Source organism: Anastrepha ludens, chromosome 2, assembly GCF_028408465.1.
Source record: "Anastrepha ludens isolate Willacy chromosome 2, idAnaLude1.1, whole genome shotgun sequence".
Classification (NCBI taxonomy): domain Eukaryota; kingdom Metazoa; phylum Arthropoda; class Insecta; order Diptera; family Tephritidae; genus Anastrepha; species Anastrepha ludens.
The window spans coordinates 30,548,526-30,573,021 of NC_071498.1; positions in this window are offsets into that span (position 1 = coordinate 30,548,526).

Below are 24,496 nucleotides of genomic sequence, written 5' to 3' on the forward strand. Positions count from 1 at the left end.
TTCTGCAATTTCTTTTGTTAATTCCTATTAGTTTCAATCTGATATATAATGAAAGAGACTGTGTTGAAAATTGAAGCTTTTTGGCAAGTATATTTAAATAAAATATTGCCCTCTTTTCATCTAATAAAAATCTAGTAATTCCAGGCTGGCCCTTTTCTCTCAACATACACAAACTTTATCATCATATTTTGTTGATGATTTATTTGCATAAGTTTTTTATTAATTAGAAAAATGAAAAAGGAAATTTTAGTGATGAACATCTTTATTTTGACTTTTACGCTCTACAACACTTGTCTGCTTGTACGAGGGTCGTTTGAAAAGTCCGTGCAAAAATAAAAATTACTTAATTATTTGCGGTAAACCTTTTTACTTTTCGCCACAGTCTAAGTTTAGGCTTATAAACTTTGTCCAATGCTGTTCTAGTTTGTTGATCTCTTCCCAAGAATAGGATTTGTTCAAGTCTGAAAAGTTCGCATTAATTCATGGCATTCACCTCCTGCTTTGACTAAAATCTTTTTCCCAACAGTAATTTCTTCAAATGGCGGAACAAACAAACAAATAGTCCGAGGGAGCCAGGTCTGGAGAGCAGGGCGAGTGTGAAATGAATTAGAACCCCATTCCCATTAATTTTGCAACCACAACTTCTGGGGCGTGAGCAGGTGGGTTGTTGTGCTGGAAAAGGAAATCCACGCGGCTTCCTCGATACAAACGAATGTCATATACAATACCAAGAAACTGGCCGATCTTGTTGAAACTTGGTGTGTATTCTTCAAGAGATGTCACCACCTAAACATAACCTCGATACGCGCCAGTAGTGCCATCTCTTTGACTTTGCATGGACTTTTCAAACGATCCTCGAGCTGTCCAGTTCACAAGTACGGCGATGCCATTCGCAAACATTTTTAACTTTCCAATCCTCTTCTTAATTGGCGGGATAACCGCTTACGATTTTGGCTAAGTTTAACAAAGCGCGCCAGCCGTTTCTTTCTCGTGCTAATCGGCGCCAATTGGACACACCAAGTGAAGCCAAGTCCAAGGTCTCCACCTGATCTTTCCAACGCAGAGGAGGCCTTCCTCTTCCTCTGCTACCACCAGCTGGTACCGCATCGAATACCTTCAGAGCCGGAGCGTTTGTATTCATTCGGACAACATGACCCAGCCAACGTAGCCACTGGATCTTTTTTCGCTGCGCTATGTCTATGTCGTCGTAAAGCTCATACAGTTCATCGTTCCATCGCCTGCGATATTCGCCGTTGCCAATGTGCAAAGGTCAAAAAATCTTGCGCAGAATCTTTCTCTCAAATACTCCAAGCGTTGCTTCATCGGATGTTGTCATCGTCCACATTTCTGCGCCATATGTTAGGACGGGCATGATGAGAGAGAGCCTTATAAAGTGTTAGTTTTGTTCATCGAGAGAGGACTTAGTCCGAAGTAGCACTTGTTGGCAAGAGAGATTCTACGTTGGATTTCAAGGTTGACATTGTTATCGGTGTTAATGCTGGTTCCTAAGTATACGAAGTCTTTTACAACCACAAAATCATAACTGTCAATAGTGGCGTGGGTGCCGATACGCGAGTGCGCCTACTGTTTGTTTGATGACAGAAGGTACTTCGTTTTGTTCTCGTTCACCACCAGACCCATTCGCTTTGCCTCTTTATCCAGTTTGGAAAAGGCCGAACTAACAGCGCGGTTGTTAAGGCCGATGATGTCGATATTATAAAAAATTGTGCCTGAGCGTTTAAGTTCTGCGTTCAGGTCCACACGACAGCAAGTCACCCTGTCTGAAGCCTCGTTTGGTATCAAACGGCTCGGAGAGGTCCTTCCCAATTCTGACAGCACTGCTGGTGTTCAGCAACGCCATCTTGCATAGCCATATTAGTTTTGCGGGGATTCCAAATTCAGACATCGCGGCATACAGGAAACTCCTTTACGTACTGTCGAATGCAGCTTTGAAGTTGACAAAAAGATGGTGTGTGTCGATTCTAATTTCATGGGTCTTTTCCAAGATTTGGCGTATTGTGAATATTTGGTCGATAGACTTTTTGGTAGACTTTCCAGGTCTAAAGCTACACTGATAAGCTCCAATCAGTTGATTGACGGTGGGCTTCAGCCTTTCACACAATACGCTCGCTACAACCTTATAGGCGATATTTAACTTTCCAATAGGGTGTTTAATTTTGCGCCCCATTGTAGTACCAACAATTAGTTAATATTTTTCCTAGAGGGTATTTACAAACATTAATGAGCGGCGTAGACGGCATACGGATACCAATTAATTTAAATTCTGCAAAGCAATTACTGATTTCCGTTATATCAGGCCATAAAAGGGAGCACTAAAAAATGTAGAACAAGATTTAATTGCAACACTAAGCCACAAAATCCGCTCGACTTTTTGAAAAACAAAAATCGAAAAACATCTTATTTCGTTTGGACATTACGAAAAATCAATCGAAATTAACTGATTTTCAGTTTTTTTCCAATTTTGCCGGCTGTGGAATTTAGTCACTTAACGATTTCGTTCATACCTCGCCTGAATTCTATGTCCGTGTCCATCTGTACATATGAATGTATTTTTCATAGAAGTACAAAACACTCACCGTTGACATGCACTTGACGCTCCCAATTGCCCTTAGCCGATTAGCTGGTTTGCTCCGACAGTCAGGGCATTAAAATGATAACTGCCGACAGATAAAATGCACGCGATGTTTCACGCTCGGCTCTCATCATTGGGAATTAGGCTATTTTTAATAAATGTATACAATTTTTATTGTTGTTATAATGCCACATCCTTGAACTGCGTATCTATGTGCATACATCCACGTGGACACACTTGCATAGGGGAATCCTTTGAGAATACATATTTTACTAATTTGATGGATTAATATCGAAAAGAAATGGAAATATGAATGTTAATTGAAGTGCCGCCTTTTAAAGAGTGGCTGGCTATTTCTTTGATTGGTTAGCGGTGGTTAAAATGTTAACGGTTGGCTCGAAGTTGAAAGGAAGGGTTGGGCGGAAGGGTTGGAAGGAATGGTTGGAAGCGTAGTATTCTGAAAGGAGCTCCCTATGTAACTCAAGTTCGTGTTAGCGGATCACTGCAGTGTGTTCCAAGCAGAGGTAGCCAGCCACAATCAAAGAAACAGCTGATTGGCTACTCACTTCCGTAATAACTGTCAAGAAAGTAAATATTTATTCCGACAGCCAAGCGGCAATTAGGGCCCTGGGCATTCGAAACAGGTCAGGGAATGCCTAGCTGCACTTTCCATCGAATTCGAATTTTTTGAAATAAGGCTTATTTGCTCATTTAGACTCCCAGACTGTTGCAGCGTCTTCCAAGCTGAGATCTACGCTGTAGACCAAGCAGCAAAAACAGTAAGGTTGATGGGCTTACCTACGGCAAACCTTACCATTTCTGCGTACAGCCAGGCAGCAATCAAGGCTCTGGCCTCAACGCGCATCAATTCAAGCTGTGTTAAAGAAGGCAGGAGGTCGCTCCCACTCATCCAACAACACAACAACACACTTTGTTGGATTACCGGCCACTCTAGAGTGGCACGAAATGAAAGAGCAGAGGAGTTTGCAAGGATAGGATCTGAGCTTGACCCTTAGCGAGTGGTCCTCTAAACGAGTTATACACTGCGATTGACCTGAGCGTAATCGCGGAAACCAATAGAAGGTGGTCTCTGACTGTTGTGGAGATGAAGAAGAAATTTAGGTGTTGCACCGACTGAATGTCTTGCACTTGAAAGAAGTCGTGTCAAATATCTTTGCGATTATTTCTTTGAGGACCTGGGAAATTTGCAAAATGTCTTACTGGGAGGACTAGTGAACTGCTTAAAAAGATCTAAGTGGTTTAGCAGCTTAGTTAGGGAATGAGTACAGGGTGCTTCGTGTTGGTCTGTTTCCTCTTCGCCAAACGGTAGGTGCAGGTATTCGGTTTTCTTCACATTTATGCGCATTCCGTTGTTTGTCAGTATTTCATTTCAAGTGTTCAGTTTTTTTCCAAACAAGCGAGGTCCTCTTTAATTAAGACTATATCGTCTGTGTGAAGGATATTCCATGGTGGTTTGCCTTGAACTTTAGCTGCCAGATGATCCATAACATTGTTAAAAATCAACGGACTGAGTGCTGAACCTTGGTACACACTGACCATCACTGGGAGCTTTTGTGTGAGTTCGTCAGGTGTTGAGTGGTTTTGAATGAGGTCGATGTATTGTTCTGGTATTTCTTTGGCTCAGAACGGCCATACTGATTGCCTAGGTACCCAATCGACGGCCTTTTCTAGATCTACAAAACCAGATGCAGATTTTTCTTCCTGCTGTGGAATTTCTCCGTTATGTTAGGTTAGGTTTGGTTGCCGCATCGCACATAGGAAAAGCGATGCCACTTAGGCCACGAAAAGCGTTCGTTGGGAGTCACAGGGACTGGGTGTAACCTTCTTCTTTTCTCTTCCAGACTGAACAACTCGATATCTAAAGCGTATAGATCATCCATATTCATTACGAAGTTGGATCTTAATTATAGGTTCCTGCTTCTGGCTAGAGTCGGGCAAGAGCAAAAAAGGAGTTGAATTGTTTCCTACTACTCCTCATTCCTACAGTTACGACAGAAATCATGCATGTAAATGCCTAATCTCCTTGCGTGATTTCCTATGAGACAATGCACCGTACTAAGGTAGGGGACTGAATCGGCCTCAGAGACCTCTTACCCGGTCATCAGCATCCACCCGACTGTTTTCAAAGGGGAACTTCACAACTTATTTCTCAGGGAAACGCAGTACAGATGGAGCTCCATTTCTTCGTGTGCTATCTCGAAAACCCTTTGGACCCAGTACAATATACGAAGGACTCAGAAAGTCCTTTCAACTCCTCGACATTCAATTTCCAAACTCGTAGTTATGTTTACCGGCCACTGGACGATTGGCACACACGCGGAAAAGCTAGGGTTACCATTTAACCCTCATTGCAGAAGCTGTGGGGACCTTTCAGGAAAAGAGTCTGTAGAGCCTTTGCTCTGTAAATGTCCGGATTAGGCAGCTAGGCGACTAAGGCCACTGGGCTCTCCTTTCTTCGACGGCCTGGGACAGTGCGTCAACCTAAATCCAGCCAGCTCTGGCTGGCTGTAGATATCTGCCTGTTAGTGCTCTCATAATGGCATCAAAACGGTGCTTTAGTGCTACTTGAGGAGTGCCAGACCGACACTTCAACCATTTCACCTGCCTACCTAAGGCCCTAATCCATCTTTGATCTACAGAACTGATTAGTGCGTCCATAACAAGAAGCTTACATGTTTCGAGTTACCATACAGGTGGCATACTGCAAGTTGTTTAGCTCTACAGTTCTCTGGTATACCTCGGTGGCTTGGAACCCAGCATAAGACAATAGGACACTGTTTAGCCATTTCATTAAGAGATTGGCGACAATATAAGACACTCCTTGATGTTATTTGGAATGCATGCAGAGCCTGTAGGATAGCTTGGCTGTCTGATAGGACACAGATATCTTTTGATGATATTATGTTTATCTCTAACCATCCTAAGGCTTCATGAATAGGATTCACTGATAAAAACGGGTGTGCTAGGTGATGGATCTTCTTCAAGCCATTCCAGGCTAGAAGGGATTTTCACTGAGAAATTCCTTTCGAAGCAGAGAATGAGACTGTGATAATCACAATTACTGGGTAGATCCGTATAGGGGCCTGTATCGCATAAGTTGTTGGCTTTCCGGCTGCGAATCCACATTGATTTGGTGTTATTTCTGCCATGTTTTAGAAGCGATTTTTTACAACCCTTTCCCATATTTTAAGGGTATGTGATGTAAGATTGACCCCTCCATAGTTTTCACATTTTTGTACATCTTATTTGCCTTTACAGATTGATATAAGGTAGCTTAATTTGGGTCATCGTGAAGCACCTTGTCGGATCGCAATACAGAAATTGGTAAAAAAATTCGAACTGGTGGGACAAGTTAGTGATGTGAAGAATAAAACCCATGCACGTCGCTCAAGAACAGCCGAAAATATTGCTGTTGTAGCCGAAAGTGTTGAAGAAAACCCTAGTTTGTCCATTCCTCGTCGTTCTTTGGAATTAGGCATTCCACAAACGTCATTACACTATATTTTGCATAAAGATTTTGGTATTAAATATTATAAAGTCCAGTTAACACAAGAACTCAAGCCTTCCGATCATCAACAACGTCGTGTCTTTGCTGATTGGGTCGTTGAAATGCATGAAAATTATCCGGAATTCCATCGAAAAATCATGTTGAGTGATGAGTCCCATTTCCACCTCGGTGGTTTCGCCAGCAAGCAATATTGTCGGATCTGGGGCTCAGAAAATCCAAGAGTTGTTGTCTTCAACGTGTGACTGTTTGGTGCAGTTTATGGTCCGGCGGAGTCATTGGACCTTACTTTTTCGAAAATGCAGCTGGAGCATTAGTTACGGTGAATGGATTGCATTATCGAGAGATGATTAACCAGTTTTTATGGCTGGAATTGGATGGTATTGATATGGGCAACGTTTATTTTCAACAAGATGGCGCTACGTGTCACACAAGCCTTTGATCTTTTACGGGAAAAGACCTCCAATAACACCTCGTATTGGAAGATCCTTTATTCTCCATGCATTCGGAATATAACCCCTTTCGTATAGACCCTTTAGCCACTTTACTTCTCCTCCATTAAATTGCTTCCTCACTTCTGTCGGTATTTGGTTGGGTGTTAAGCTCTTTGTCGCTTCTCATTTTATTGATGGTGAGCTTTATTTCCACTTCTATAATTTATTCGATTGGCTCTTAGACATAGCTACCTAATTTAAGAGGTTTATGATCATTTTCCTCGTTCAACAGTTTATTGTAGTATTCTACCCAGCGGGCTTTGATGCTTGCTTCTGTCGTCACAGTTCCGCTATTTTTGTCCTTGCTGTATTTCGCTGTTTCTATATCAGTAGCATCGATTTGTCTCTTTTTAGAAATTTTATATATAAGTTTTTCACCTCCTTTTGAGCTGCTTGGTATAGCTCTTTGGATTCCTCGTTCTGTAGATTTTGCCATTCTTTAAAAGCTTCTTTCTTTTTTCTTAACGCACCTTTTCGTAGGATGTGTACGTCTAAGTTGCAACACATCTTGTTCGTCGACTTCAAACAAGCCTTTGATAGCATCCTCCGAGAAAAAACCCAGAATCACTCTCCAACTTGGGTATCAGCGACAAACTTATTCAGCTGGTCATGACAACACTAACTAACACCACTGGAAAAGTTGTTGTACAACAAGCAGTGTCAAAGACCTTCGAAATCTCTTGCGGCGTAAAACAAGGCGACGCGCTTTCCACATCTTTATTTAATCTCCTTCTTCACTATGCGATAAAAAACGAAGTGAAGTTTGGAAACCTTTTTAGTCGCTCAGAAATAACAATCGCGTACGCGGATGATATCGCAATAGTGGCAAGGAACAAAAGATATCTCATTGAAACCTTCTGTAATATTGAATTTCGTGCAAAATCAGTAGGCCTTAGAATAAATGAAGGCATAACTAAATATCTGAAGGTCTCCCGCAGCGAAGAAAGACGAAGTCTTGAAAATATCCAGATCGAGACATTAACCTTTGATGGGGTTCAACACTTAAAATATTTGGGAGTGTTAATAAAAAATTACAACAGTAGTTACGACAGAATACAAGACAGAATAATGGCAGCAAACAAAGCATATTACGCCCACACAAAATTGCTGAAGTCCAAACTGCTTGCACGTGAATGTAAACTCCGCCTCTACCGGTGCTGTCCTACGGCTGCGAGTGCTGGACATTGACAAGCAAAGACGAAAGTAGCTTAAGAGTTTTCGAACGAAAAGTACTCCGAAGGGTGTTTGGCCCCATACGCTGCAACGATGGAACGTACCGAATACGCTACAACGATGAGATGCTAAACTTATGTCAGGGAGAAGTCGTCGTGAAATACATTAAATCCCAAAGGCTTCGATGGTTAGGGCACACTGTGCGCATGGAAGACAGCCGCCCCCAAAAATCTTTTTTATCAACGAATTGTCTAATGACCCGAGCCCGAGAATGTCCAAGGTCAACCTGGCTTGACCAAGCCATAGCCGACCTGAAAAAGTTACGAGTTAGCAGCTGGAAATCTGTTGCTATAAACCGTGCAGATTTGAAGAGGATTGTGGATGAAGCTAAAGCTCACCCTGAGCTGTAATCGCTACTTGATGATGATGATGATGATCTTTTCGTAGGCTACTTTTCCACCACCAGCTATTTTTATCAAATATGTTATTAAGTCAGCCCATGCTGGTCCCATGCTTCATCGACAGTTTGATTTTCCGTCAAGTCCCCCAGATTCTCTATGAGGTATGCTTTAAGTAGCTTAATAAGACCTACTCCGTCCGCGCTGTGGGCGCGTAATGGTCAAAATTAAGATTTCCATAACTCAAAATCAGTTTTCACATTTAGTAAAAAATGAAGCAAAAACAAAATTGGATGTTTAATTTTGCGCCAGGTGTTCACCAAATTTAATATTTTTGTTTATTATGACACCTGAATACCTCACTCGATATACTTACCCCTAACTTTATGTAATATTTATTCATGCGATGAAAAAGTTTTGTATTTTATGCATTTAAGCGTGGCAAAGTGTTAATACAAGAACTTAAAACATAGAATAGTTTAAAATTTTTCTACATCAGTTTTTATGTGTACCTTAAAAATCTGTCTTTTTTGCGTAAAAGCTGCGAGCTCAGATTTCTTTGCTTTTTGCCAATGAAGTGTAAAGCGATTCTACGAAAATCAGTAATGAAATGCAGCCACGCGACAACAGCAAAAGGAAGCAGACGCATTTCTGTAGATTTAAACCGTACTAATGAATCAGTTGCCACAGGATGATGGAAGAAGTGAATTCACTACTTTTAAATCAAAATGTTACTCATACGACGTGTGAAACGTAAACGAACGGAGTACAACAAAGAAAAAAGCATACCCGTAAGCGACGGAATTGACAAATGAGAAGATGAAAGTGTAGGAGAGTGAAGTGAAAATGTGAAATGATATAAGCAACTGGCGTTGAGCTTGCATGTGTCATCGCCTTTGGAAGAATTGAAATACTTACTTGAGAATTGAAAGTAACGCCTGATTGAAATGAAAGTATCGGCTGAATAAAATGAAAGTAACGCCTGATTGAAATGAAAGTATCGGCTGAATAAAATAAAAGTATCGGCTCAATAAATTGAAAGTATCGTCATATGTAGCACCTCAACCGGAAGCACACATTTTTTGATATACATGAAGTCATTTATAGGTTTGCAGGCGATTTCGTATATTTATTATAAAAAATTGTGTTCTACTAAAAGGCATGCGATAATAGCATCGTAATAGCATTGAAACTGTTTGCGTGAGGTTATATGCACTTATATGTATTAGTGTATACGCACATGTACGTGCAAGTGTGTGCATGTGTGAACTATGCCACCACGGAAACAATGGACTCCCAAAGGAATAATACGACCGACATTCATTTACTCTACTAAATGAAAGACTTTTCCTTATACTCGCACACACACGCACACACGCACAGGTAAGCGCACATACATTTGTTGTTGGAAAAATTGTCCATTTTGGTTAACAAATATTTTCGCTAGGCTTATAGTTTCGGGCACCAACTAGTTTTTATTGTTCATTTACATTTTTATTGTATCAGCATTGCGATGTTGATTCCGATCAAAGTGCTATTTACGGCACAAGACAAATAAAAATAAAGCCGAAACTGAAATTGAAACCGCAGCAGAAACCGGAAAACCCGACAATGATATGTCAGCGTAGGTTTCTTACAAATATTGGCTAAATGAAAGAACGAAAAGGTACAGCGCACAGTAAAAGGTGAATGAAGAGCACGCGAACGAAGTAGTAAACTTCTGGTAAACGCAAATAAATTAGGCAATCCCACGCGCGCACATCTCACACAATTAACAAACGCTTGTAGCGCCGGCGTTGTCGTTGGCGTTGGCATTTACTTTGGCCTTTGTGGCTTTGGCTTTGACGGCTGGCATGGCTGTAGCCGGCACACAACCAGCCGCTGGCGAATCGCTCGAATCAGTTGTGTGCGAGACGTCCTGGCGGACAGTTCCTGGTAACGTTTTTTTCTGCTCTACTTTACATTGTATTCTCACTGTGCGCTCTCAGAGAAAAATAATAATAAAAGTACGAAATGGTTTTTTGTACGTTGATCTAACAGTGAAAACGCAGAGGTCGTCAGTGTGTTAGTGCAGGGTGTGCGTGTGTGATTGGTGCAGCAATTGATTGTAGTACTAGAAAAAATGCGAAACTGCGGGTGCACTATCGAAGCAGAGAAAAATATTCATTACACATATTTCAGTTACATTTCATTAAATTTTCATTCATTCACCCTCGCTCGTTAACTTGTGCTTGTAGTTTTTCGCTTGCAATCTCTACGCGCTCGATATTATCCGGCACAAGCTCAACTGCGGCCCGAATATGGTAAATTACGTTTTTCTGGCTATCTGATGTAGTCTTCGTTAAATGCAGAATAATTGATAAATGTTTTCAATTAGTGACATTATCAGTTTGGGCGTGATAAAAAAAACTGATAAATTCATTAACAACTAGACTGGCTGCAAACATCGTCACATATCGTTCAATCGTGTCAATACATGCATACTTGTATGTGTGCCTGTGGTATGCAACAAATAATGGCACAAATATTTGTAATGGCTTTATTTGTGGATTTTTTATTGGCAGTCGCATCTGTCAGCTCTGCACAGCTGGGCAAAATGTCGCGTCCATGAGATCCTGTAATTATCGGCGTAGTTGTAAAAGTGATGACACCATTGAGCATAAAAAATAGTATCCATTTAATTATTGTGACAATGACGCAACAAGTAGTACTTGCACCAACAGTGCCAATGATAAATCATTCGAAATGCGCGATGCTCGTATTGATGTAAAAATTTATAGTGAGATGTTAAGTGAACGAAGCAAATTTAAATAAAGAAGTGTTTAATGAAAAAAGTGTAAAATGTTATAGAACAATGAAGAAATGGAATTAATGCGAGATATACGCGTTCAAGTGGAATAAAAAGGCAAGTACATCTAACTTCTTTCACGGCTTTTGCTTACACGATTCAGAAGAATTCGTCATATGGTTCACTAAGACATTTCTTTACACTAAATTTTCGTTCTTGCATGAAACTCAGAGAAATATATATGTACATATATATATACTATTGAAAAATATATCAGAAACAAATATTTTCATGGAAATGCTAATTTTTTTTTAATCTCCTAAATTTGTATTGTATTTTACAAGCTCAAAAAATTAATGCAAATTAAGAAAATAAAAAGCCCCTTCTCCAAATGTTCTACAACATAATAAAATTTCGGCCGCCGTAGGATATGGGTTGATGCGTGACTACCATTCGGGTCTCGAATCTCCGTGCATGAAACCGCAAAATCATAGAACAACTTTTTTTAATGCGGTCACCCCTCGGCAGGCAGTGTCATACCTATGAAATGAGACTTTCTTTTCAATTTCAAACGTTTATTAACAAAAAATGGTTACAAATTTAATCTTCAAAATAATAGCCGAAGTGGTGATTTTGCGTGGAGAACGAGGACCGTGGCCGGCCACAGAAAAAGTTTGAGAATGCCGAATTGCAAGCACTGTTGGATGAAGATGATGGTTAAACGCAAGAAATGATGGCAAAGCAGTTGGGAGTGACCCAAAAAACCATTTTCAAACGTTTCAAAGACATGGGCATGATTTTAAAGGTCGGAAGACGGGTGCCGTACGAACTGACTGAAACGCAGCAAGAGAACCCAAAAACCACTTGTGAAATGCTGCTCTCCCGGTGCAAAAGGAACTCTTTTTTGCATCGAATAATTACGAGTGATGAAAAATGGTTGCATTTCTCCAATCACAAGCGTAAACGATCGTATGGTCCGCCCGGCAAGGCAATGCTGTGTGTTTTCTGGGATCAGCGTGGTATGATTTGGTATGAGCTATTAAAACCAGATGAAACAGTTGACGACGCACGTTACCAACGACAATTGGCCGATTTGAACAGCGCTACACACCGAAAACGCCCAGAATATGCCGATCGGCGTCACAAAGTAATTTTTCTTGATGACAATGCACCTCCACATCTATCAAGAGCGAGCCGGGAATTGGTGGAGACGTACGATTGGGAACCGCTGGTGCATGCGGTTTACTCAACAGACTTCGCACCTTCCGATTACCATTTGTTTGCATCGATGGGCCACGCTCTGTCCGAGCTGCGCTTCAATTCTCACGAAGAAGCCAAAAAATGGCTCGATGATTGGTTTGCCGCCAAAGACGGCCAATTGTTTTGGCGCGGCATCCACAAATTGCCTGAGAGATGGGAAAAATGTGTCGCTAGCGATGGCTATTATTTTGAAGATTAACCATTTTTTGTTAATAAACGTTTGAAATTGATAAAAGTCTTATTTCATAGGTATATACTTTCGCCTGCATTTACGCCAGGGGAAAGCTCCTCATAAAAAACATCTACCGTTCGGAGTCTAATTAAAACTGTAGGCTTGGAACAAAATACGCACACCAGCACACCATTAGAAGGTCGGTCAACCCCTCATAAAGGGTGTAAGCACCAATTATATGTATATATATAATAAAATTTCATCGAGCTTAGAAAAAACGTTTTCTGGAAGAAATAATAGAAACAATAAAGTTTTGCCACAAAAAACCATATTTTTGTTTTTTAAATGCTTACATATGGAAGATGGCTCCCCTCCTTTATTATTAAAAAACCGTTTAATAACACTGTGTGACAGCAATTTTCGAGCACAAACCAAACCAATTGCAAATGAAAGTACTCACGTAGAATAGTAAAAACTCACGTAGAATATAATATAAATTTTACTGAAATCTACCAAGCGATTTTTAAGTTACCGCGACCGCCGTAGTCGAATGAATTGGTGCGTGACTACCATTCGGAAATCAGAGAGAACATAGGTTCAAATCTCGGTGAATCACTAAAATAAAGAAAAAGTTTTTTCTAGTAGTGGTCGCTCCTCGGCAGGCAATGGCAAACCTCCGAGTGTATTTCTGTCATGAAAAAGCTCCTCATAAAAAATATCTGCCGTTCCGAGTCGGCTTGAAACTGTAGGTCTCTCTATTTGTAGGACAACATCAAGACGCACATCACAAATAGGAGAAGGAGCTCAGCCAAAAGCCCAAAAAGGGTGTACGTGCCAATTACACACTTTTTTAAGTTACAGTGATCACCAGTTCAAAAAACATAGTTTTGAGGAGAACGCATTTAAAGTTTTGCCATCGATTTATGTAGAGTTATTCGAATTATTTAATTACTAACACTGTGTCATCTATTCCAAGGCCATATAATAGTTCTTCAGCTGTCATAGCAGCTTCCAAAATATCGATTTGCTGTTCCCTACGTAGCATTCTACTTTCTCGAGAATAAAACCCGAGAAGTCGGTTGCTTGCAGCTGCTGCTAGCAACTTTCTCGCGAACGCTCCGGAGCGCCCAAACGCCCTTTGTTAATTGTTGAGTAACTCCAAAAGTATTTGTCGGATTCACTTCAAATTTTCTCACAATATTTTTAAGATATTATACTTTAAGGAAAATCAAAAAAACAAAAATCCAATTTTTTGAAAGTTCTGACCTACGCTGATATAACTCAATTTGTTCGTATAAACAATATAAAATCTGATACTATCAAAGCTACCTCAGATGTACCTCAAGGTTGCCATCTCGGTTGCTCTTAATATGGCATTCCAGACGTTTTTGAGACATCACCTTCTCTGCTGTATGCAGATGACTTGAAGATTGACAGTCGTATGTAGGATGTAACTGACTGCATGCAACTTCAAGAAGGCCTAACAAGATTGGCAGCTTGGTTTGATGATAACTCCGTATCCCTTAATGCTGGTAAATGCCAGCACTTGCCCTTCAGTAAGACGCAGAGTTGCGATTGATTTCGATTACAAATTGGACACCAGCAACCTTACAAAAATGTATAATAAACAAAACTTGGGGGTCATATTTACAACAAAGAAAGTGTCATTTTATAAACATAGAGACTTTATGAGTGTCAAGTCTTTATGATTGTCAAGTCTAGATCTATGCTCGCCTTTGTATTAAGGAGTTGCAGGATCTTTATAAGCTGAAGAATTTGTATTTTCAAACCTCAAATATTGCAGCATTATCTCGGATCGATTCTATATGAGTTCATCTTTAAGAATTTCACAAGAAATATACCTTTAAGAATTCAATCACAGCCACTTTGAAATATTTTTAAAATGTCTTCTTAATTATAAGTACAGACAGAATACAAAATAGAGTTTACTAAAAACAAATAAACAAAATCATTAAGAGTTGATAAGGTTCAGAAATGTTTCACTAGATTTGCCATTAATTCCCTTCCTTGTAGTTTGGCTGCATATAAAAGTAGATGCCTTTTGTTATCATTGCCATATTTAGAAATGCGAAGAAAAATTGCATCGGTAATGTTTACAAAGCACATAGTCACGAATCATATCAAGTGCTACTTCTTAATGGAGCTACAATAGGTTCCATTTACCTTATCACAAGACTAATTTTAGTCGTAATGAACCGAATAATTTAGATACATCCTATGACCAAAAAGTATCTGGAAGGTGATGTTGACTTTTTTTCGATTCTTCGATTGCCAAGGCGTAGTGCACTATGAGTACCTTCCATCGGGCCAGACAGTCAATAAAGAATTTTATTTATCCGTTTTGCACCGAGCTCAAATTGTGTTGGATTATTTGACCAAACACCAAGTAAATACCATCGTGCAAGCACCGTATTCACCTGATATGGCCCCATGCGACTTCTCTTTGTTTCTCTGTGTTTGGCGATTTCAGTCCATAGAAAAGATCAAAGAGAATGCGACGAAGGAGCTGAAGGCCATCCCTTCGTCGGCCTACCATGGGTGCATGGAGGACTGGGTTAAACGTTGGCACATACTGGGTTGCCCATATTCGACGGACCCATGTATTTTTTTTTTAATTTCCTCAGGGATGTTGCTCTTGAGCTCTTCATTTTCGAAGAAAAACGGAAAAATCGTTTTCGCACTAACGCCGCACCAAACAGTGACTTTTTCATCGTAAAGAGATACCTCTTGAATTTGTGAGGATTTTCAGTGGCGTAAATACGGAAATTTTGCTTCTTTACCGTCCCATTCAATAAGAAATTAGCCTCATCGGACATGATGATTTGGTTCCAAAATTGCTCGTCAATTGCTCCAATCGACGAGGCTTGTCCGCAGGCAACAATCTTTGCGTCAATTGAATCTTATACGGGAATAAAGGCAAATCAATGTGGATAATTCGTTGTAAAGTGGTCATATTTTGAAAGAGATAAAACAAATTTGCTTGAAACTTAACTCTGTTTTGTTTTATTTAAACATTCCCGGTACTTTCTGATCTCTAACTCACGAGAGACTTTCAAGTCAAAACTTAATCTGGAGATACACTTTTTGCATTGTGACTATCTCACCGTATTGTTTACCATATATTACATATAAAGGGTGATTTTTAAGACCTATAGTTATAGCTATAGCTAAAGTTTTGCGAAACACACACGTAAATTTCAAGAAAATGCATGAAATTTTTATTTAAATCGATAGTACAGTCCATTCAATTTAATGTTTGAAGATTATTTCATGCAAATGTTAAATTGTCCATCCGCTTAGTCCAATGGTGGCATACTCTTTCCAATGTTTCGGTCGGTATTTCACATATAAATGCCTTAGTGTTGTCTTCCAATGCGTTAATTGAAGAAGGCTTGCCTGAATAGACATGAGCTTTAACATAGCCCCACAAAAAAGAATCTAAAGGCGTTATATCGCACGATCTGGGAGGCCAATTAACAGGTCCCGAACGTGAAATAAAATGTTCACCGAACTCGCCTCTCAACAAGTCCACTGTTACGCGAGCTGTGTGGCATGTGGCACCGTCTTGCTGAAACCACATGTATTGCAAGTCAAGCTCTTGCATTTTGGGCAAAAAAAAGTTGGATACCATTTCACGGTAGCGTTCACATTCTAAAACATTCACTTTTGCTCTTTTAAGGGGTTATACGCAGTTATGAAGCAAATAAAAGACGGGTTGTCAAGGATTTATCCTGAAGAAACTTCAGAATATTTTAATTTGAAAATTTTTGGCGGTTATAAAAGCATCCTTCAAGAACGTAACAAAATTTTTTATTTATGAAAATGTTGATTATAGAGCGCGCTGCAGGCGATTTCTGGAACCTCCTTTAAAAAAAGACGATTTACGGTGTACATCGTAACTCAGGATTGGATTATCTCAAATCAAAAAACCAAACAAATTTTGTTAATTAATATATTAGATTATCTAGTAATTAATCGTTCGGCTAATCAAAATAGTGAATTTTCACAAAATGGCAGCTTTTAAAAGAAATGATTTAGATTTTTACGTTAAAATTTGGCCGTAAATTGATTATAATGGAAAATGGAAATGGAAAATAAGTATCAGATTTACAAAAGGAACGATTAATTACTAGAAAATGTATCTTTAAAGATTGAGTTAAAACGGTTGACCGATCAAACAAGCCGTTTTCGAGATATCGTGTACACCGACTTGAAAAATGCCGTTTTGAAAAAAAAACACGTTTAAAGTTTCAATACCTACCTTAAAACGTGCCGAGGCATCTCTACATATTTAGGTATAACTCCGAAAGTATTGCTTAGATCTACTTCAAATTTCGTGCGTATACTTTTGAATATATGTACATTACAAAAATGCAATAAAAAAAATCGATTTTTTTGAAAGTCATAACTGCGTATAACCCCTTAAATCACTCCTTTGCTAATTTTAGTGAATGCTTGGGATGGCTATCGTGCTTAAACAGCCGTCTTGAGGGTAATTGTTGTGTGGCAATGGGGACGCGCAACCGCATCCAATATTATCAAATACGTCGCAGCATACATTTTAACTTTTATCCAAACATTGGATCTTCTCCTTCCCCCGAAAAGCTTTACCACACCATTGTACAACCGCCAACATGCTTTACGTTTTTTTTGTACATCTGTACTTGTGGGCGGGCAGTCAAACATATTGTTTTCCGTCATATCCAAACGTATTTATTTTTATTTCATCCGGCCATAGCACATTTGCGGACAGTTTCGGCGGAAGCGGTGCTTTCTTGCAAATTTAGGCCTTTTTGTTTTGCTCTGTAAACGCAACAGCTATAATCTTCTGAGTGTTCTCTCTCTTAATCCTGTATCGAACTGGTAACTGGCAAATTTAGCTGAGTTTTTAGTTCGTTTGATGACAAAAAAGGTTAAATTTTGCTACAACGTATGCGTTTTTTGTTTTCTCTTCCCTGAACTTTACATTTTCTTCTTCAAGCTTCAGCTTTTGGTATGTTATGAATAGCGTTAGAAACTTTTTTCTTCATTTAGCTTATGCCATAGTAGCCATAGCTATAAGCTTATTGTATTTTATACAGTTAACTGTAAATACAATTCTCAATAACAAAAAAACAAAACTTTTTTCCCTGAATATTTCATTAATTCTGTTATTTGATCCAACGTTTTTCCTTGTTCTCATAAATTTTAATCTGGCTTCTTCCGCGTACACCACTTAGCCGCTGCCCATTTTGCTTATTTGATTTAATACTAAGGAACCTATATTTAGACTTTATTTAATTAATTTTCCCTTTAAGGGCAATTGAGCGAAATTTATAACATATAAAATTTGTTGCTGTCACAAAACACTTAACGTTTCCATTATTTTTTCCAAGCACAAAACCCATTTGGTCATTTGAAGTATGACCAAACTGAGAATGAGGCAAAATAGAAGGTGGAATATTAGACAGAACAAAAACCCGTTAGCTGCTGGTCACATATTTTAAACCACTTTAACAAAAACAATTTGGATATATATACATACGAGTATATAAGGGAAGTAGTCGATTCGAAAAATTCAAGGGCGCTGTTTCTATATACTTTTCAATAGCGCCAATATTAGCGCAAAATGTTGATTCCAGAATTTTGGTATATTTTTAAAGTGCTCGGATTCAACAAATCAACTACCAGCGTCCTCACAGGTGTCATAATGGCCAGTAGAATGAGTGTGTACCGCACAATGACTGAAGAAAAAATTTAGTCAGTACAACACCTCCTCTGTGAATGCCCTGCACTTCAAAGAAGCCGAGCCAAATTACTTGGCGCTTATTTCTTTGAAGGCCTGGAAAATTTGCAAAATGTCTCACTGGAGGCACTAGTGATCTGCTTAAAACGATCTAAGTGGTTTAAGCAACTTAGGTAGGGGAAGGAAAACAAATGCAGCTATCACAATTGGTCTTAGGGCCGGCGAGTGCACGATTTTTTTTTTTTTAATTTTGGAAAAAGAGGAATTTTTGGGATACATTGGTGATGCGCATAATTTTTTAACTATTTCAACAACTCTTCTCATAATAATGTTCGAGAATGAAAGAAAAAGTGCATGAGAATGGAAAACAATTTGAAAATAAAATATTTATTAATTCTTTAAATCGACTTTAAATCACTTTATTACTCTAGACCAAATGCTCTTGGGTTAGGTTAGGTTTGGCAGCCGCATAGTAATGCCACTTAGACCACGAAATTGGTCCGTTGTGAGCCACAAGGGCTGAACTACAAGATCATCGTCAAGATCATCCACATTCTTTAAAAAGTAGGATCTTAACTATCGGTTTCTGCATCTGGCTAGAGCCGGGCATGTGCAAAAAAGGTGTTGAATTGTTTCCCACTCCTCCTCATTCCTACAGCTACGACAGAAATCATGCACGTAAACGCTTAATACCCTTGCGTGATTTCCTATGAGACAATGTGTCATGCGGGCCCCTACTAAAGTCCTAATTTTAAGAATTTCATAATATTCTTGCACAAACGTAGATTTAGCATTGGCCATGTTTGTCTAGTAATTGACAGGTATTGGCACTAATCTGTCATTGATGTGCAGAATTGATTAGTGCGTCCATAATAAGAACGTGACAAGTTGCAAGAAGCACCCCCATAAAATTAAATATTTTTGTTAGGCATACAGGTACCTTCTCTTGCAAGTTGATTGCAGTTTCCTGGTATATCTCTGTGGCCTGGAACCCAGCATTATGTTAAATGTCTTTGGGAAGAAATTGTAAAAGATATGACCATCATTTTGCATTATTAAAAAAAGAAAGTTTACTTGCACAACTAAAACGTATTTTTATCTTAACATTTTTCTGTGTGGCCTTAATGAAATGAATCCAAAATTATCAATTTGAACGAAGTAAAATAGGTTCTAGTTTTCAGCTATCGGCGAGGGAAGGGGACTCTTTAGTAATCACTTTTCTTAGAAGTTAATTAAATCATTGGCAAAAGCAATTTTTTCCGACGACTCTGCAAAAAAATATGACACCAAAACAAAAAGAAAATATTTGGTCTTAATCGAATGAGAGGGAGAGTATTAAAGAGGTGCAATGATATAAGAGCGACAACAAACCGGCAGCAGAGACTAAAATTCCTACTTTGAAAAAAATTGTAGAAAAATTTGCTAAAAACAAACAGGCATCTTGGCTCTTACTTCTTTGCCACGCCTGCTGAGATAGCTGGCGCTGACATTAAAAATCTGATGAGTTTCATCAGCAGCATTAAGCGGTTGACGCAAACATAGTCATCGTTCATAATCCGCACGCTCCTAACCTTCCCATCACCACCTCTCCCCGCCCTCTCCCTGCACCTCATCGGTCCTTCCCCTCTCCTCACTTCCTTGACAATGGTATCACAAAGGACGAATCTCTCTTCGTCCAAGTGTGCCCACTCCCTGGGCAACCATACTAACCTAACCTAACCTTGGTAAAAACAAGCCATGAATGCGCCGAAATGTCTTTATTTGATTCATTGTAGTTTAAATCTAATTTTTTCTATTCATTAATTTTTTTTACAACTGAAGAAAAGCCAGAGCCGAATGGGTTGGTGCTTGACTACCATTCGGAGTACGTAGGTTCGAATCTTCGTGAAACACCAAACTGAAGAAACAGAGTTTTCTTATAGCGGTCGCCCCACGGTACGCAATGGCAAACCTCCGAGTGTATTTCTGCCACGAAAAAGCTCCTCAAAAAAAAAAATATCCGCCGTTCGGAGCCGACTTAAAACTGTAGGTCCCTCCATTAGTGGAACAACATCAAGACGCACGCCACAAATAGCAGGAGGAGCTCAGCCAAACACCTAGCAGAAGTGTGCGCGCCAATTATTTATTTTTTATGTTTTTTTTTTGTCTTATTGAGAAGATTACATAGAAAACCCTCCGAAAAATGCTGGTTGCGCGCTTAGTCGCATTTATTTTGTACATGATTTTTTTGCACGGTGCTCCGAGGAACGCAGCTATCGTGTAAAAAAAAGGATTGTGAGTTGGTAGGTATTTAATATCAAAACGCTTTTGAACAGCGATAATACCCCGGTTGGCAATGGTAACACTTTGTGTGTTTTACTGCCGCAAAATGTCTCATATAAAAAACCAGCCAGCCTTCAGAAGCGGCATTAACCTGTGGGTATGTACGTTCATATGTGGCGGCAACTTAAAGATGCATATTCTAAATTAGAGATGAGGCAAGGTAGGCACGGTTTTCAAGGATGTATGCGCAAGTAGATGACATATTCATAGAAATAACAAAAAAATAATACTCTGCAGTAGTAATTCGATAAGCCGGACGAATGCTTGGAGACTCTGATTCGGAGATTACTGGATTGTTTTGATACAAATAAGATAAGATACAAAAAATAAAAGCAAAGATAAGATGCAAAGATAAAGTGAAAAAAGACAAAAAAAAAAATACAAATTCAAAATGAAAAATATATGGCACCTTTCTGGTCTAGAGACGTGAAAATTGAAGCCGTTGAAAATTGTGGAAAAATAATTGGTATCAATTGGAAATCGCTTTTATTCATTAGATCAATTCTTTATTTACAAAAAAAACAGAAAACAAATATATTTTTCAAAGACAATAATAAAAAAAATTGCTTCCCCTGACGTAACTCATGCCACTATGGTAACTGATTGGGCTGCTCATGTACGTCTAAACAAAAAAAATTTGGTGAGTAGCAGATTTAGAAGAGAAAATTCTTTTTCTAGATATTTTATTTGTTTATTGGAAAAACAAAAAAAGGATTTTTTTCACGTTCTCGCTCTTACAAAAATAGAAAAATTGATTATAAAATTATAATTCTGCTACCCGCTAGAGCCACAAGTCTACTCAAAAACATATTAAAAATTCGATACTTTTTGAGAAATTACCAACTCCAACTCGGAAAAAATAGTTTCGTTAAAAACACTGTTAACGCGCTCATACCTGGGCGCCGTACTCCAAACCGGTCTCGCGTTAAAGGACTGTAACGTCGAAACTACAACGAATTTCAATATAAAAATTTGCAAGTATATTTTTGAAAGCATAAACTATCTTAAGAGGTTACATGGGTTTCGTTGGTTCCAAAAAGCGATTTATTTTTTTTTGCTTATTAATTTCTACAACTTCTCTGGAATATTATCCAAAATTTTCAAGTCGATCAGAATAATAAATTCGGAGATACAGCCTTTGGAATGTGTGCGCTCCGAGCCACTTTTATTGTTACTCAAAACTTTAAACGCGTTTTTCTCGGAACCGTGTTTTCAAAGTCGGTGGTGAAATCTTCTCGAAAACCACTCAACCGATTTTGATGAAATTTTACACAGGTGTTCGAAATACAATTTATTCGTGCTTGAACGAAGGATTTTTTTTTTTCAATTACAACTATTTAAAAAAAAAAACAAAATGTCAAGCAAATTTGACCGAAATTTTCATTTTTTTGCAAAAATGTCTGCCAAAATTCCAATTTTTACTTTTTTTCTTTACTTCGTTCAAGCACGGAGTTTATGGTCTTAACTAAAGCACAATTTTTGTTTTTTCATTTTTGATGAGCCTGTCAGGAGTTATGCTGACAACGCGGACGCACTTTTTTTTCGAGGGGTCACTGAAAATGACGTCCCAATGGAGGTGTTTTAATTTTTTTTTTTTTTTAAATTTCAGAAATTATTCTTTAAATATGTATCTATAAGACAGAAAAAAGTTTGAATTAAATAAATAAGTTTTTACATAGAAAAAAAAAATATTGAAAATAGGCCTTTTTTTACCCGACGAAACCCATGTAATCCCTTAACATGAAAAAAATGGATATTTTTGAAATTCTAGGCCAGAAAGGTAAATTGAACAAATTAAAATTTCCTAGGAGGAACAAAGCGCCTCAATATTTGAAAATAAATTATGAAAAATAAAAAAAAAAATTAAAAAAAGGCTTGCTTGTTTTACTTTTACAGTATTTGTGCATAACTCCAAAGCTTCATATTTTTATTTATTTAATTTTTAGGTATTTAGTCTGAAATATGTACATTCTCTTACAGACTATACAGAGAATAATGCATTTATTTCAATTCTTACAATTTCCCTATTCTTCTTCTTCCGTTATTCTATCCCTCGTGAAACCTAAAACAGCAATTAGAATTAGTATTTCCTTTGATAGGGTATTTAAATCTAGGTTTTGTTCCAGAAAAATTAATATAAAATAATGCTTTCTTGAGCATGTGAAAATTTGTGTACAGTGTAAATTTGTGATCTCCGTTCATTGAATTTTCTCGATCTGAGACATTCATAGAGAAAGAGGTCGAGATGTGCGCTAATTAACCTGCAATCCCTTCAAAGTAGAAGAATTATTTTTTCTCTCATCTCTCTCCTTAACCCAGTAAAGGATAAAATTTACTCTTCGTGTATCCTCGAGTGTGTTTACTTCCATATGCCTGATAGGTCACTCCGCAATTGTGAAATCTTTTACACAAAACGTGACAGAACCCAACCACTTCACCAGACTAGGGGAAACTAGAATCATCATTTCCATGTATTTATCGTACAATGAAACTTACAAACATGTATTAACATTACAATAGGTCGCCAGCGACTACTGTCATTGGTTGCTGACTCCATAATTCTTAATGCAGCATTCATCAGAGCGGCCAATCTACGGGAAGTTACCCAGACATACAGACAAGGCGCGCTGCGCGTAGCTTGCACGTACACAACTGTGTCTGATGACGGAATCTGTGTAATATCATAGCTAGAAAGCTCCCTCTGGTCCTCTTGGCCTCATCAGTCATCGGCAAAATCGGTACAAAAGGCACTGAGCGATTGCTGAGAATTGGCCGATGGCTGCAGCATTGGAATCAGCCACAAAACTCATACCACGTGTCGATGAGTTATTAGTAGAGATCGGATTTTTATGCAAATTGAATATTTTATTGTGATGAGTTTCTACCTAGGTGCGAACTTCATGTGATGTTAAACAAAATATGCACTTGCATAAGAATCCGATCTCTAGTTATTAGGAAGAACACATCGAGACACCGACTATCACCTTTCGCAGGTGCTCAGCAGACATATCAGTTTTATGGAATCCAAACTGCCCGAATACTGATAAAAGCGCAGAACCCGTGATTTTTCATTGCTACCGTTTTAGAGAGGAATGAGTTATTCTTAAACAAGCCCTAGGCCATCAGGCATCCCCCAGCATTCTCATACGAACACGGACTTTTGAATGGAACACTCACTAAAATATCGCATAGAAGACAAGGCGGTGGAGAGTTAATATAACACCACTGCAACTTTTCCGATGCCTCCTTTACTTTAGAGCCTTCTATGAACACAGTGGGCGGCGGACCTTCATATGTCTGCAGAAACTTGGACGCATGTACCTGTTGTGTCTTCGCTCATAAGCGCTGCTTTACCCAGATGTTATTCTTTTGTGGATCCAGGGTAGAATTTAACCAAGGTCGGAGGATTGTTATAGTATTAATGGGAGTGTGGCCCACGAACCATTGGTGTGACGACACCTTTGGGATGTTTCTGACATTTTGATTTAAACCTTCTTCAAAAAAAAAATCCAATAGAATTATATTTTAAAATATCTGCTGTGTGTTAACTTCTAACAAAAAATTTCACATACGCCCATATACAATACATTAGGGCGGGTCAATTTGTAGGCAACTATTTTTTTTTCGGCATAATTTCTTGCGCATTCGGATTCTATATAGAATTTTAAGAACAAGAAAGTATTAGAGCATAGATCTGAATTCAATTACGAGTACCGTAAATTTAAAAAGAAACTACACTTGTGCTCACATAGTTAAGTCACTTAATCTTTTTGGAATATTCGCAATATTTTTAGCCATAAATATTTTTTGTGACATTTTTTATAAAAAAAAATATATATTTTTGCATTTTTTTTTACCTATATCAAAATATGTATAACAAAAGCCTTTAAAATCAAAGTGCCACACTTTGTAGAAAATTCGCCAAAATTTGATGAATTTAAAAAAATGGGCATCAAAACTATAATTTTTTAGTCAGAACTTTTATGAAACTGGTCAGGGAATGCCTCATCCCTCTCGATTGCAT